Below are 15,483 nucleotides of genomic sequence, written 5' to 3' on the forward strand. Positions count from 1 at the left end.
CAAGACGCCCTAGACGAAGGGGCAGGTTCACCGTCAGGGAGGGCAACCCCTGCAAGCCACAGACAGCCGGCGCCCGCGGCGTCCTCCAAAACGGCAGGCAGACATGCCGGCGGGGAAAGCCCTCAGCAACCCAGCACCACTCAAAGGGGAAGAGTCCTCCCCTGCCTCAGCTGCGCTGCTGAGCCCCAGGCTCCGCCCCCGGCCGGAGACTGACCCCGCCCACCGGACTCTGCCTGAGCACAGGTGCACTTCACAGAGCCGCCGGGGGCGTGGATCGCCGGTAAATGGGGGCGGGGTCCCTCAGCACCAAGGGGGCAGGGTGAACCCTACACCATGGGGAAAGGGCCCGCAATTCCCCCATGGGGTAGGAGGCCCACTTCCCCCTTGGGAAACGGTAAACCTTGCCCCGGGGCACACCTGCAGCCTCCTCTCGCACTCACACCAACAGGGGCAGGCCGGGCGCCGGAGGACGCCCTAGACGGAGGGGCGGGGTCACCGTCAGGGAGGCGACCCCTGCAAGCCTCCGACTGTCTGCGTCCGCGGCCCCCTCCAAAGCTGCAGGCAGACAGGTCGGGGGGGAAAGGCCCGGGCCACCTGGCAGCACTCAAAGGGGAAGAGGCCTCACCTGGCCAGGCAGCGCTGATGGGACTCAGGCCCCGCCCCCGGCCGGAGCCTGACCCCGCCCGCCGGACTCTGCCTGAGCACAGGTGCACTTCACAGAGCCGCCGCCAGGGGGCGCTGGCGAGGGGGGGGCTGGGGTTCGGGGACCCTCAGCCCAAGCGGGTAGGGGAGCTCTGCAACCACGGGGGTACAGAGTCCAAGAGCCCCGGGAAGGTGCAGGGACCGCAAGCCCGTTTTGGCCATGGGGCCCTCTCCCCTGCGGGGGACACCTGCAACCTCCTCCGCACTCACACCCCGAGTTGCTGACAGTGCGCCAAGGATGCCATAGACGGAAGGGGCGGGGTCACCGTCAGGGAGGGTACCACCTGTATGCCTCGGACTGTCTGCGTCCGCGGCCTCCTCCAAAGCTGCAGGCAGAGAGGTCGCGGGGGAAAGGCCCGGGCCACCCGGTAGCACTCAAAGGGGAAGAGGCCTCACCTGGCCAGGCAGCGCTGATGAGCCTCAGGCCCCGCCCCCGGCCGGAGCCTGACCCCGCCCGCCGGACTCTGCCTGAGCACAGGTGCAGTTCCCAGCGCCGCCGCTAGGGGGCGCGGGCGAGGCGTTTCGGGGACCCTTAGCCCCCACGGGGGTAGGGGAACCTCTACCCCAGGGGGAAACGCGACCCTCTTCCCCCTTGTGGGAAAAGTAAACCTTCCTCCCGCGGCACACCTGCACCCTCCTCTCGGACTCACAAACCCAGGGGCAGGACGTGTGCCCCAAGACGCCCAGAACGAAGGGGCGGGTTCACCGTCAGGGAGGGCAACCCCTGCAAGCCACAGACAGCCGGCGCCCGCGGCGTCCTCCAAAACGGCAGGCAGACATGCCGGCGGGGAAAGCCTTCAGCAACCCAGCACCACTCAAAGGGAAGAGTCCTCCCCTGCCTCAGCTGCGCTGCTGAGCCCCAGGCTCCGCCCCCGGCCGGAGACTGACCCCGCCCACCGGACTCTGCCTGAGCACAGGTGCACTTCACAGAGCCGCCGGGGGGGGGGGTCGCCGGTAAATGGGGGCGGGGTCCCTCATAACCAAGGGGGCAGGGTGACCCCTACACCATGGGGAAAGGGCCCGCACTTCCCCCATGGGGGAAGGAGGCCCACTTCCCCCTTGGGGAACGGTAAACCTTGCCCCGGGGCACACCTGGAGCCTCCTCTCGCACTCACACCAACAGGGGCAGGCCGGGCGCCGGAGGACGCCCTAGACGGAGGGGCGGGGTCACCGTCAGAGAGGGCGCCCCCTGCAAGCCTCCGACTGTCTGCGTCCGCGGCCCCCTCCAAAGCTGCAGGCAGACAGGTCGAGGGGGAAAGGCCCGGGCCACCTGGCAGCACTCAAAGGGGAAGAGGCCTCTCCTGGCCAGGCAGCGCTGATGGGACTCAGGCCCCGCCCCCGACCGGAGCCTGACCCCGCCCGCCGGACTCTGCCTGAGCTCAGGTGCACTTCACAGAGCCGCCGCCAGGGGGCGATGGCGAGGGGGTGGGCTGGGGTTCGGGGACCCTCAGCCCAAGCGGTTAGGGGAGCTCTGCAACCACGGTGGTACAGAGTCCAAGAGCCCCGGGAAGGTGCAGGGACCGCAAGCCCGTTTTGGCCATGGGGCCCTCTCCCCCGCGGGGGACACCTGCATCCTCCTCCGCACTCACACCCCGAGGGGCTGACAGTGCGCCCAGGACGCCATAGACGGAGGGGCGGGGTCACCGTCAGGGAGGGTACCACCTGTATGCCTCGGACTGTCTGCGTCCGCGGCCTCCTCCAAAGCTGCAGGCAGACAGGTCTGGGGGGAAAGGCCCGGGCCACCCGGTAGCACTCAAAGGGGAAGAGGCCTCACCTGGCCAGGCAGCGCTGATGAGCCTCAGGCCCCGCCCCCGGCCGGAGCCTGACCCCGCCCGCCGGACTCTGCCTGAGCACAGGTGCAGTTCCCAGCGCCGCCGCTAGGGGGCGCGGGCGAGGGGTTTCGGGGACCCTTAGCCCCCACGGGGGTAGGGGAACCTCTACCCCAGGGGGAAACGGGACCCTCTTCCCCCTTGTGGGAAAAGTAAACCTTCCTCCCGGGGCACACCTGCACCCTCCTCTCGGACTCACAAACCCAGGGGCAGGACGTGTGCCCCAAGACGCCCTAGACGAAGGGGCGGGTTCACCGTCAGGGAGGGCAACCCCAGCAAGCCACAGACAGCCGGCGCCCGCGGCGTCCTCCAAAACGGCAGGCAGACATGCCGGCGGGGAAAGCCCTCAGCAACCCAGCACCACTCAAAGGGGAAGAGTCCTCCCCTGCCCCAGCTGCGCTGCTGAGCCCCAGGCTCCGCCCCCGGCCGGAGACTGACCCCGCCCACCGGACTCTGCCTGAGCACAGGTGCACTTCACAGAGCCGCCGGGGGCGGGGATCGCCGGTAAATGGGGGCGGGGTCCCTCAGCACCAAGGGGGCAGGGTGACCCCTACACCATGGGGAAAGGGCCCGCACTTCCCCCATGGGGGAAGGAGGCCCACTTCCCCCTTGGGGAACGGTAAACCTTGCCCCGGGGCACACCTGCAGCCTCCTCTCGCACTCACACCAACAGGGGCAGGCCGGGCGCCGGAGGACGCCCTAGACGGAGGGGCGGGGTCACCGTCAGGGAGGGCGACCCCTGCAAGCCTCCGACTGTCTGCGTCCGCGGCCCCCTCCAAAGCTGCAGGCAGACAGGTCGGGGGGGAAAGGCCCGGGCCACCTGGCAGCACTCAAAGGGGAAGAGGCCTCACCTGGCCAGGCAGCGCTGATGGGACTCAGGCCCCGCCCCCGGCCGATGCCTGACCCCGCCCGCCGGACTCTGCCTGAGCACAGGTGCACTTCACAGAGCCGCCGCCATGGGGCGCTGGCGAGGGGGGGGTTGGGGTTCGGGGACCCTCAGCCCCAGCGGTTAGGGGAGCTCTGCAACCACGGGGGTACAGAGTCCAAGAGCCCCGGGAAGGTGCAGGGACCGCAAGCCCGTTTTGGCCATGGGGCCCTCTCCCCCGCGGGGGACACCTGCAACCTCCTCCGCACTCACACCCCGAGGGGCTGACAGTGCGCCGAGGACGCCATAGACGGAGGGGCGGTGTCACCGTCAGGGAGGGTACCACCTGTATGCCTCGGACTGTCTGCGTCCGCGGCCTCCTCCAAAGCTGCAGGCAGACAGGTCGCGGGGGAAAGGCCCGGGCCACCCGGCAGCACTCAAAGGGGAAGAGGCCTCACCTGGCCAGGCAGCGCTGATGAGCCTCAGGCCCCGCCCCCGGCCGGAGCCTGACCCCGCCCGCCGGACTCTGCCTGAGCACAGGTGCAGTTCCCAGCGCCGCCGCTAGGGGGCGCGGGCGAGGGGTTACGGGGACCCTTAGCCCCCACGGGGGTAGGGGAACCTCTACCCCAGGGGGAAACGGGACCCTCTTCCCCCTTGTGGGAAAAGTAAACCTTCCTCCCGGGGCACACCTGCACCCTCCTCGCGGACTCACAAATCCCGGGGCAGGACGTGTGCCCCAAGACGCCCTAGACGAAGGGGCAGGTTCACCGTCAGGGAGGGCAACCCCTGCAAGCCACAGACAGCCGGCGCCCGCGGCGTCCTCCAAAACGGCAGGCAGACATGCCGGCGGGGAAAGCCCTCAGCAACCCAGCACCACTCAAAGGGGAAGAGTCCTCCCCTGCCTCAGCTGCGCTGCTGAGCCCCAGGCTCCGCCCCCGGCCGGAGACTGACCCCGCCCACCGGACTCTGCCTGAGCACAGGTGCACTTCACAGAGCCGCCGGGGGCGTGGATCGCCGGTAAATGGGGGCGGGGTCCCTCAGCACCAAGGGGGCAGGGTGACCCCTACACCATGGGGAAAGGGCCCGCAATTCCCCCATGGGGTAGGAGGCCCACTTCCCCCTTGGGAAACGGTAAACCTTGCCCCGGGGCACACCTGCAGCCTCCTCTCGCACTCACACCAACAGGGGCAGGCCGGGCGCCGGAGGACGCCCTAGACGGAGGGGCGGGGTCACCGTCAGGGAGGCGACCCCTGCAAGCCTCCGACTGTCTGCGTCCGCGGCCCCCTCCAAAGCTGCAGGCAGACAGGTCGGGGGGGAAAGGCCCGGGCCACCTGGCAGCACTCAAAGGGGAAGAGGCCTCACCTGGCCAGGCAGCTCTGATGGGACTCAGGCCCCGCCCCCGGCCGGAGCCTGACCCCGCCCGCCGGACTCTGCCTGAGCACAGGTGCACTTCACAGAGCCGCCGCCAGGGGGCGCTGGCGAGGGGGGCGGCTGGGGTTCGGGGACCCTCAGCCCAAGCGGGTAGGGGAGCTCTGCAACCACGGGGGTACAGAGTCCAAGAGCCCCGGGAAGGTGCAGGGACCGCAAGCCCGTTTTGGCCATGGGGCCCTCTCCCCTGCGGGGGACACCTGCAACCTCCTCCGCACTCACACCCCGAGTTGCTGACAGTGCGCCAAGGATGCCATAGACGGAGGGGCGGGGTCACCGTCAGGGAGGGTACCACCTGTATGCCTCGGACTGTCTGCGTCCGCGGCCTCCTCCAAAGCTGCAGGCAGAGAGGTCGCGGGGGAAAGGCCCGGGCCACCCGGTAGCACTCAAAGGGGAAGAGGCCTCACCTGGCCAGGCAGCGCTGATGAGCCTCAGGCCCCGCCCCCGGCCGGAGCCTGACCCCGCCCGCCGGACTCTGCCTGAGCACAGGTGCAGTTCCCAGCGCCGCCGCTAGGGGGCGCGGGCGAGGCGTTTCGGGGACCCTTAGCCCCCACGGGGGTAGGGGAACCTCTACCCCAGGGGGAAACGGGACCCTCTTCCCCCTTGTGGGAAAAGTAAACCTTCCTCCCGGGGCACACCTGCACCCTCCTCTCGGACTCACAAACCCAGGGGCAGGACGTGTGCCCCAAGACGCCCTAGACGAAGGGGCGGGTTCACCGTCAGGGAGGGCAACCCCTGCAAGCCACAGACAGCCGGCGCCCGCGGCGTCCTCCAAAACGGCAGGCAGACATGCCGGCGGGGAAAGCCCTCAGCAACCCAGCACCACTCAAAGGGAAGAGTCCTCCCCTGCCTCAGCTGCGCTGCTGAGCCCCAGGCTCCGCCCCCGGCCGGAGACTGACCCCGCCCACCGGACTCTGCCTGAGCACAAGTGCACTTCACAGAGCCGCCGGGGGGGGGGGTCGCCGGTAAATGGGGGCGGGGGCCCTCATAACCAAGGGGGCAGGGTGACCCCTACACCATGGGGAAAGGGCCCGCACTTCCCCCATGGGGGAAGGAGGCCCACTTCCCCCTTGGGGAACGGTAAACCTTGCCCCGGGGCACACCTGGAGCCTCCTCTCGCACTCACACCAACAGGGGCAGGCCGGGCGCCGGAGGACGCCCTAGACGGAGGGGCGGGGTCACCGTCAGGGAGGGCGACCCCTGCAAGCCTCCGACTGTCTGCGTCCGCGGCCCCCTCCAAAGCTGCAGGCAGACAGGTCGAGGGGGAAAGGCCCGGGCCACCTGGCAGCACTCAAAGGGGAAGAGGCCTCTCCTGGCCAGTCAGCGCTGATGGGACTCAGGCCCCGCCCCCGGCCGGAGCCTGACCCCGCCGCCGGACTCAGCCTGAGCTCAGGTGCACTTCACAGAGCCGCCGCCAGGGGGCGATGGCGAGGGGGTGGGCTGGGGTTCGGGGACCCTCAGCCCAAGCGGTTAGGGGAGCTCTGCAACCACGGTGGTACAGAGTCCAAGAGCCCCGGGAAGGTGCAGGGACCGCAAGCCCGTTTTGGCCATGGGGCCCTCTCCCCCGCGGGGGACACCTGCAACCTCCTCCGCACTCACACCCCGAGGGGCTGACAGTGCGCCGAGGACGCCATAGACGGAGGGGCGGGGTCACCGTCAGGGAGGGTACCACCTGTATGCCTCGGACTGTCTGCGTCCGCGGCCTCCTGCAAAGCTGCAGGCAGACAGGTCGCGGGGGAAAGGCCCGGGCCACCCGGCAGCACTCAAAGGGGAAGAGGCCTCACCTGGCCAGGCAGCGCTGATGAGCCTCAGGCCCCGCCCCCGGCCGGAGCCTGACCCCGCCCGCCGGACTCTGCCTGAGCACAGGTGCAGTTCCCAGCGCCGCCGCTAGGGGGCGCGGGCGAGGGGTTTCGGGGACCCTTAGCCCCCACGGGGGTAGGGGAACCTCTACCCCAGGGGGAAACGGGACCCTCTTCCCCCTTGTGGGAAAAGTAAACATTCCTCCCGGGGCACACCTGCACCCTCCTCTCGGTCTCACAAACCCAGGGGCAGGACGTGTGCCCCAAGACGCCCTAGACGAAGGGGCGGGTTCACCGTCAGGGAGGGCAACCCCTGCAAGCCACAGACAGCCGGCGCCCGCGGCGTCCTCCAAAACGGCAGGCAGACATGCCGGCGGGGAAAGCCCTCAGCAACCCAGCACCACTCAAAGGGGAAGAGTCCTCCCCTGCCTCAGCTGCGCTGCTGAGCCCCAGGCTCCGCCCCCGGCCGGAGCCTGACCCCGCCCACCGGACTCTGCCTGAGCACAGGTGCACTTCACAGAGCCGCCGGGGGGGGGGTTCGCCGGTAAATGGGGGCGGGGTCCCTCAGCACCAAGGGGGAAGGGTGACCCCTACACCAAGGGGAAACGGCCCGCACTTCCCCCATGGGGGAAGGAGGCCCACTTCCCCCTTGGGGAACGGTAAACCTTGCCCCGGGGCACACCTGCAGCCTCCTCTCGCACTCACACCAACAGGGGCAGGCCGGGCGCCGGAGGACGCCCTAGACGGAGGGGCGGGGTCACCGTCAGGGAGGCGACCCCTGCAAGCCTCCGACTGTCTGCGTCCGCGGCCCCCTCCAAAGCTGCAGGCAGACAGGTCGGGGGGGAAAGGCCCGGGCCACCTGGCAGCACTCAAAGGGGAAGAGGCCTCACCTGGCCAGGCAGCGCTGATGGGACTCAGGCCCCGCCCCCGGCCGGAGCCTGACCCCGCCCGCCGGACTCTGCCTGAGCACAGGTGCACTTCACAGAGCCGCCGCCAGGGGGCGCTGGCGAGGGGGGGGCTGGGGTTCGGGGACCCTCAGCCCAAGCGGGTAGGGGAGCTCTGCAACCACGGGGGTACAGAGTCCAAGAGCCCCGGGAAGGTGCAGGGACCGCAAGCCCTTTTTGGCCATGGGGCCCTCTCCCCCGCGGGGGACACCTGCAACCTCCTCCGCACTCACACCCCGAGGGGCTGACAGTGCGCCGAGGACGCCATAGACTGAGGGGCGGGGTCACCGTCAGGGAGGGTACCACCTTTATGCCTCGGACTGTCTGCGTCCGCGGCCTCCTCCAAAGCTGCAGGCAGACAGGTCGGGGGGGAAAGGCCCGGGCCACCCGGCAGCACTCAAAGGGGAAGAGGCCTCACCTGGCCAGGCAGCGCTGATGGGACTCAGGCCCCGCCCCCGGCCGGAGCCTGACCCCGCCCGCCGGACTCTGCCTGAGCACAGGTGCACTTCACAGAGCCGCCGCCAGGGGGCGCTGGCGATGGGGGGGCTGGGGTTCGGGGACCCTCAGCCCAAGCGGGTAGGGGAGCTCTGCAACCACGGTGGTACAGAGTAGAAGAGCCCCGGGAAGGTGCAGGGACCGCAAGCCCGTTTTGGCCATGGGGCCCTCTCCCCCGCGGGGGACACCTGCAACCTCCTCCGCACTCACACCCCGAGTTGCTGACAGTGCGCCGAGGACGCCATAGACGGAGGGGCGGGGTAACCGTCAGGGAGGGTACCACCTGTATGCCTCGGACTGTCTGCGTCCGCGGCCTCCTCCAAAGCTGCAGGCAGACAGGTCTGGGGGGAAAGGCCCGGGCCACCCGGTAGCACTCAAAGGGGAAGAGGCCTCACCTGGCCAGGCAGCGCTGATGAGCCTCAGGCCCCGCCCCCGGCCGGAGCCTGACCCCGCCCGCCGGACTCTGCCTGAGCACAGGTGCAGTTCTCAGCGCCGCCGCTAGGGGGCGCGGGCGAGGGGTTTCGGGGACCCTTAGCCCCCACGGGGGTAGGGGAACCTCTACCCCAGGGGGAAACGGGACCCTCTTCCCCCTTGTGGGAAAAGTAAACCTTCCTCCCGGGGCACACCTGCACCCTCCTCTCGGACTCACAAACCCAGGGGCAGGACGTGTGCCCCAAGACGCCCTAGACGAAGGGGCGGGTTCACCGTCAGGGAGGGCAACCCCTGCAAGCCACAGACAGCCGGCGCCCGCGGCGTCCTCCAAAACGGCAGGCAGACATGCCGGCGGGGAAAGCCCTCAGCAACCCAGCACCACTCAAAGGGGAAGAGTCCTCCCCTGCCTCAGCTGCGCTGCTGAGCCCCAGGCTCCGCCCCCGGCCGGAGACTGACCCCGCCCACCGGACTCTGCCTGAGCACAGGTGCACTTCACAGAGCCGCCGGGGGCGGGGATCGCCGGTAAATGGGGGCGGGGTCCCTCAGCACCAAGGGGGCAGGGTGACCCCTACACCATGGGGAAAGGGCCCGCACTTCCCCCATGGGGGAAGGAGGCCCACTTCCCCCTTGGGGAACGGTAAACCTTGCCCCGGGGCACACCTGCAGCCTCCTCTCGCACTCACACCAACAGGGGCAGGCCGGGCGCCGGAGGACGCCCTAGACGGAGGGGCGGGGTCACCGTCAGGGAGGGCGACCCCTGCAAGCGTCCGACTGTCTGCGTCCGCGGCCCCCTCCAAAGCTGCAGTCAGACAGGTCGGGGGGGAAAGGCCCGGGCCACCTGGCAGCACTCAAAGGGGAAGAGGCCTCACCTGGCCAGGCAGCGCTGATGGGACTCAGGCCCCGCCCCCGGCCGGAGCCTGACCCCGCCCGCCGGACTCTGCCTGAGCACAGGTGCAGTTCCCAGCGCCGCCGCTATGGGGCGCGGGCGAGAGGTTTCGGGGACCCTTAGCCCCCACGGGGGTAGGGGAACCTCTACCCCAGGGGGAAACGGGACCCTCTTCCCCCTTGTGGCAAAAGTAAATCTTCCTCCCGGGGCACACCTGCACCCTCCTCTCGGACTCACAACCCAGGGGCAGGACGTGTGCCCCAAGACGCCCTAGACGAAGGGGCGTGTTCACCGTCAGGGAGGGCCACAGACAGCCGGCGCCCGCGGCGTCCTCCAAAACCGCAGGCAGACATGCCGGCGGGGAAAGCCCTCAGCAACCCAGCACCACTCAAAGGGGAAGAGTCGTCCCCTGCCTCAGCTGCGCTGCTGAGCCCCAGGCTCCGCCCCCGGCCGGAGCCTGACCCCGCCCACCGGTCTCTGCCTGAGCACAGGTGCACTTCATAGAGCCGCCGGGGGGGGTCGCCGGTAAATGGGGGCGGGGTCCCTCTGCACCAAGGGGGCAGTGTGACGCTACACCATGGGGAAAGGGCCCGCTCTTCCCCCATGGGGGAAGGAGGCCCACTTCCCACTTGGGGAACGGTAAAACTTGCCCCGGGGCACACCTGCAGCCTCCTCTCGCACTCACACCAACAGGGGCAGGCCGGGCGCCGGAGGACGCCCTAGACGGAGGAGCGGGGTCACCGTCAGGGAGGGCAGCCCGTGCAAGCCTCTGACTGTCTGCGTCCGCGGCCCCCTCCAAAGCTGCAGGCAGACAGGTCGGGGGGGAAAGGCCCGGGCCACCTGACAGCACTCAAATGGGAAGAGGCCTCATCTGGCCAGGCAGCGCTGATGGGACTCAGGCCCCGCCCCCGGCCGGAGCCTGACCCCGCCCGCCGGACTCTTCCTGAGCACAGGTGCACTTCACAGAGCCGCCGCCAGGGGGCGCTGGCGAGGTGGGGCTGGGGTTCGGGGACCCTCAGCCCAAGCGGGTAGGGGAGCTCTGCAACCACGTGGGTACAGAGTCCAAGAGCCCCGGGAAGGTGCAGGGACCGCAAGCCCGTTTTGGCCATGGGGCCCTCTCCCCCGCGGGGGACACCTGCAACCTCCTCCGCACTCACACCCCGAGGGGCTGACAGTGCGCCGAGGACGCCATAGACGGAGGGGCGGGGTCACCGTCAGGGAGGGTACCACCTTTATGCCTCGGACTGTCTGCGTCCGCGGCCTCCTCCAAAGCTGCAGGCAGACAGGTCGGGGGGGAAAGGCCCGGGCCACCCGGCAGCACTCAAAGGGGAAGAGGCCTCACCTGGCCAGGCAGCGCTGATGAGCCTCAGGCCCCGCCCCCGGCCGGAGCCTGACCCCGCCCGCGGGACTCTGCCTGAGCACAGGTGCAGTTCCCAGCGCCGCCGCTAGGGGGCGCGGGCGAGGGGTTTCGGGTACCCTTAGCCCCCACGGGGGTAGGGGAACCTCTACCCCAGGGGGAAACGGGAACCTCTTCCCCCTTGTGGGAAAAGTAAATCTTCCTCCCGCGGCACACCTGCACCCTCCTCTCGGACTCACAAACCCAGGGGCAGGACGTGTGCCCCAAGACGCCCTAGACGAAGGGGCGGGTTCACCGTCAGGGAGGGCAACCCCTGCAAGCCACAGACAGCCGGCGCCCGCGGCGTCCTCCAAAACGGAGAGCAGACATGCCGCGGGGAAAGCCCTCAGCAACCCAGCACCACTCAAGGGGAAGAGTCCTCCCCTGCCTCAGCTGCGCTGCTGAGCCCCAGGCTCCGCCCCCGGCCGGAGCCTGACCCCGCCCACCGGACTCTACCTGAGCACAGGTGCACTTCATAGAGCCGCCGGGGGGGGGGGGTACCGGTAAATGGGGGCGGGGACCCTCAGCACCAAGGGGGCAGGGTGACCACTACACCATGGGGATAGGGCCCGCTCTTCCCCCATGGGGGAAGGAGGCCTACTTCCCGCTTGGGGAACGGTAAACCTTGCCCCGGGGCACACCTGCAGCCTCCTCTCGCACTCACACCAACAGGGGCAGGCCGGGCGCCGGAGGACGCCCTAGACGGAGGGGCGGTGTCACCGTCAGGGAGGGCAACCCCTGCAAGCCTCCGACTGTCTGTGTCCGCTGGCTCCTCCAAAGCTGCAGGCAGACAGGTCGGGGGGGAAAGGCCCGGGCCACCCGGCAGCACTCAAAGGGGAAGAGGCCTCACCTGGCCAGGCAGCGCTGATGGGACTCAGGCCCCGCCCCCGGCCGGAGCCTGACCCCGCCCGCCGGACTCTGCCTGAGCACAGGTGCACTTCACAGAGCCGCCGCCAGGGGGCGCTGGCGAGGGGGGTTGGGGTTCGGCGACCCTCAGCCCAAGCGGGTAGGGGGAGCTCTGCAACCACGGTGGTACAGAGTCCAAGAGCCCCGGGAAGGTGCAGGGACCGCAAGCCCGTTTTGGCCATGGGGCCCTCTCCCCTGCGGGGGACACCTGCAACCTCCTCCGCACTCACACCCCGAGGGGCTGACTGTGCGCCGAGGACGCCATAGACGGAGGGGCGGGGTCACCGTCAGCGAGGGTACCACCTGTATGCCTCGGACTGTCTGCGTCCGCGGCCTCCTCCAAAGCTGCAGGCAGACAGGTCGCGGGGGAAAGGCCCGGGCCACCCGGCAGCACTCAAAGGGGAAGAGGCCTCACCTGGCCAGGCAGCGCTGATGAGCCTCAGGCCCCGCCCCCGGCCGGAGCCTGACCCTGCCCGCCGGACTCTGCCTGAGCACAGGTGCAGTTCCCAGCGCCGCCGCTTGGGGGCGCGGGCGAGGGGTTTCGTGGACCCTTAGCCCCCACGGGGGTAGGGGAACCTCTACCCCAGGGGGAAACGGGACCCTCTTCCCCCTTGTGGGAAAAGTAAACCTTCCTCCCGTGGCACACCTGCACCCTCCTCTCGGACTCACAAACCCAGGGGCAGGACGTGTGCCCCAAGACGCCCTAGACGAAGGGGCGGGTTCACCGTCAGGGAGGGCAACCCCTGCAAGCCACAGACAGCCGGCGCCCGCGGCGTCCTCCAAAACGGCAGGCAGACATGCCGGCGGGGAAAGCCCTCAGCAACCCAGCACCACTCAAAGGGGAAGAGTCCTCCCCTGCCTCAGCTGCGCTGCTGAGCCCCAGGCTCCGCCCCCGGCCGGAGCCTGACCCCGCCCGCCGGACTCTGCCTGAGCACAGGTGCACTTCACAGAGCCGCCGGGGGGGGGGGTCGCCGGTAAATGGGGGCGGGGTCCCTCAGCACCAAGGGGGCAGGGTGACCCCTACACCAGGGGGAAAGGGCCCGCACTTCCCCCATGGGGGAAGGAGGCCCACTTCCCCCTTGGGGAACGGTAAACCTTGCCCCGGGGCACACCTGCAGCCTCCTCTCGCACTCACACCAACAGGGGCAGGCCGGGCGCCGGAGGACGCCCTAGACGGAGGGGCGGGGTCACCGTCAGGGAGGGCGACCCCTGCAAGCGTCCGACTGTCTGCGTCCGCGGCCCCCTCCAAAGCTGCAGGCAGACAGGTCGGGGGGGAAAGGCCCGGGCCACCTGGCAGCACTCAAAGGGGAAGAGGCCTCACCTGGCCAGGCAGCGCTGATGGGACTCAGGCCCCGCCCCCGGCCGGAGCCTGAAGCCACCCGCCGGACTCTGCCTGAGCACAGGTGCACTTCACAGAGCCGCCGCCAGGGGGCGCTGGCGAGGGGGGGGGCTGGGGTTCGGGGACCCTCAGCCAAAGCGGTTAGGGGAGCTTTGCAACCACGGGGGTACAGAGTCCAAGAGCCCCGGGAAGGTGCAGGGACCGCAAGCCCGTTTTGGCCATGGGGCCCTCTCCCCCGCGGGGGACACCTGCAACCTCCTCCGGACTCACACCCCGAGGGGCTGACAGTGCGCCGAGGACCGCATAGACGGAGGGGCGGGGTCACCGTCAGGGAGGGTACCACATGTATGCCTCGGACTGTCTGCGTCCGCGGCCTCCTCCAAAGCTGCAGGCAGACAGGTCGCGGGGGAAAGGCCCGGGCCACCCGGCAGCACTCAAAGGGGAAGAGGCCTCACCTGGCCAGGCAGCGCTGATGAGCCTCAGGCCCCGCCCCCGGCCGGGCCTGACCCCGCCCGCCGGACTCTGCCTGAGCACAGGTGCAGTTCCCAGCGCCGCCGCTAGGGGGCGCGGGCGAGGGGTTTCGGGGACCCTTAGCCCCCACGGGGGTAGGGGAACCTCTACCCCAGGGGGAAACCGGACCCTCTTCCCCCTTGTGGGAAAAGTAAACCTTCCTCCCGGGGCACACCTGCACCCTCCTCTCGGACTCACAAACCCAGGGGCAGGACGTGTGCCCCACGACGCCCTAGACGAAGGGGCGGGTTCACCGTCAGGGAGGGCAACCCCTGCAAGCCACAGACAGCCGGCGCCCGCGGCGTCCTCCAAAACGGAGAGCAGACATGCCGTGGGGAAAGCCCTCAGCAACCCAGCACCACTCAAAGGGGAAGAGTCCTCCCCTGCCTCAGCTGCGCTGCTGAGCCCCGGGCTCCGCCCCCGGCCGGAGCCTGACCCCGCCCACCGGTCTCTGCCAGAGCACAGGTGCACTTCATAGAGCCGCCGGGGGGGGGGTCGCCGGTAAATGGGGGCGGGGTCCCTCAGCACCAAGGGGGCAGGGTGACCCCTACACCATGGGGAAAGGACCCGCTCTTCCCCCATGGGGGAAGGAGGCCCACTTCCCCCTTGGGGAACGGTAAACCTTACCCCGGGGCACACCTGCAGCCCCCTCTCGCACTCACACCAACAGGGGCAGGCCGGGCGCCGGAGGACGCCCTAGACGGAGAGGCGGGGTCACCGTGAGGGAGCGCAACCCCTGCAAGCCTCCGACTGTCTGTGTCCGCGGCCCCCTCCAAAGCTGCAGGCAGACAGGTCGGGGGGGAAAGCCCGGGCCACCTGGCAGCACTGAAAGGGGAAGAGGCCTCACCTGGCCAGGCAGCGCTGATGGGACTCTGGCCCCGCCCCCGGCCGGAGCCTGACCCCGCCCGCCGGACTCTGCCTGAGCACAGGTGCACTTCACAGAGCCGCCGCCAGGGGGCGCTGGCGAGGGGGGGCTCGGGTTCGGGGACCCTCAGCCCAAGAGGGTAGGGGGAGTTCTGCAACCACGGGGGTACAGAGTCCAAGAGCCCCGGGAAGGTGCAGGGACCGCAAGCCCGTTTTGGCCATGGGGCCCTCTCCCCCGCGGGGGACACCTGCAACCTCTTCCGCACTCACACCCCGAGGGGCTGACAGTGAACCGAGGACGCCATAGACGGAAGGGCGGGGTCACCGTCAGGGAGGGTACCACCTGTATGCCTCGGACTGTCTGCGACCGCGGCCTCCTCCAAAGCTGCAGGCAGACAGGTCGGGGGGGAAAGGCCCGGGATACCCGGCAGCACGAAAAGGGGAAGAGGCCTCACCTGGCCAGGCAGCGCTGATGAGCCTCAGGCCCCGCCCCCGGCCGGAGCCTGACCCCGCCCGCCGGACTCTGCCTGAGCACAGGTGCAGTTCCCAGCGCCGCCGCTATGGGGCGCGGGCGAGAGGTTTCGGGGACCCTTAGCCCCCACGGGGGTAGGGGAACCTCTACCCCAGGGGGAAACGGGACCCTCTTCCCCCTTGCGGCAAAAGTAAATCTTCCTCCCGGGGCACACCTGCACCCACCTCTCGGACTCACAACCCAGGGGCAGGACGTGTGCCCCAAGACGCCCTAGACGAAGGGGCGGGTTCACCGTCAGGGAGGGCCACAGACAGCCGGCGCCCGCGGCGTCCTCCAAAACGGCAGGCAGACATGCCGGCGGGGAAAGCCCTCAGCAACCCAGCACCACTCAAAGGGGAAGAGTCGTCCCCTGCCTCAGCTGCGCTGCTGTGCCCCAGGCTCCGCCCCCGGCCGGAGCCTGACCCCGCCCACCGGTCTCTGCCTGAGCACAGGTGCACTTCATAGAGCCGCCGGGGGGGGGTCGCCGGTAAATGGGGGCGGGGTCCCTCTGCACCAAGGGGGCAGTGTGACCCTACACCATGGGGAAAGGGCCCGCTCTTCCCCCATGGGGGAAGGA

The sequence above is a fragment of the Talpa europaea genome, assembly GCF_964194135.1.
Source record: "Talpa europaea genome assembly, chromosome: 7".
In the NCBI taxonomy this organism is placed as follows: domain Eukaryota; kingdom Metazoa; phylum Chordata; class Mammalia; order Eulipotyphla; family Talpidae; genus Talpa; species Talpa europaea.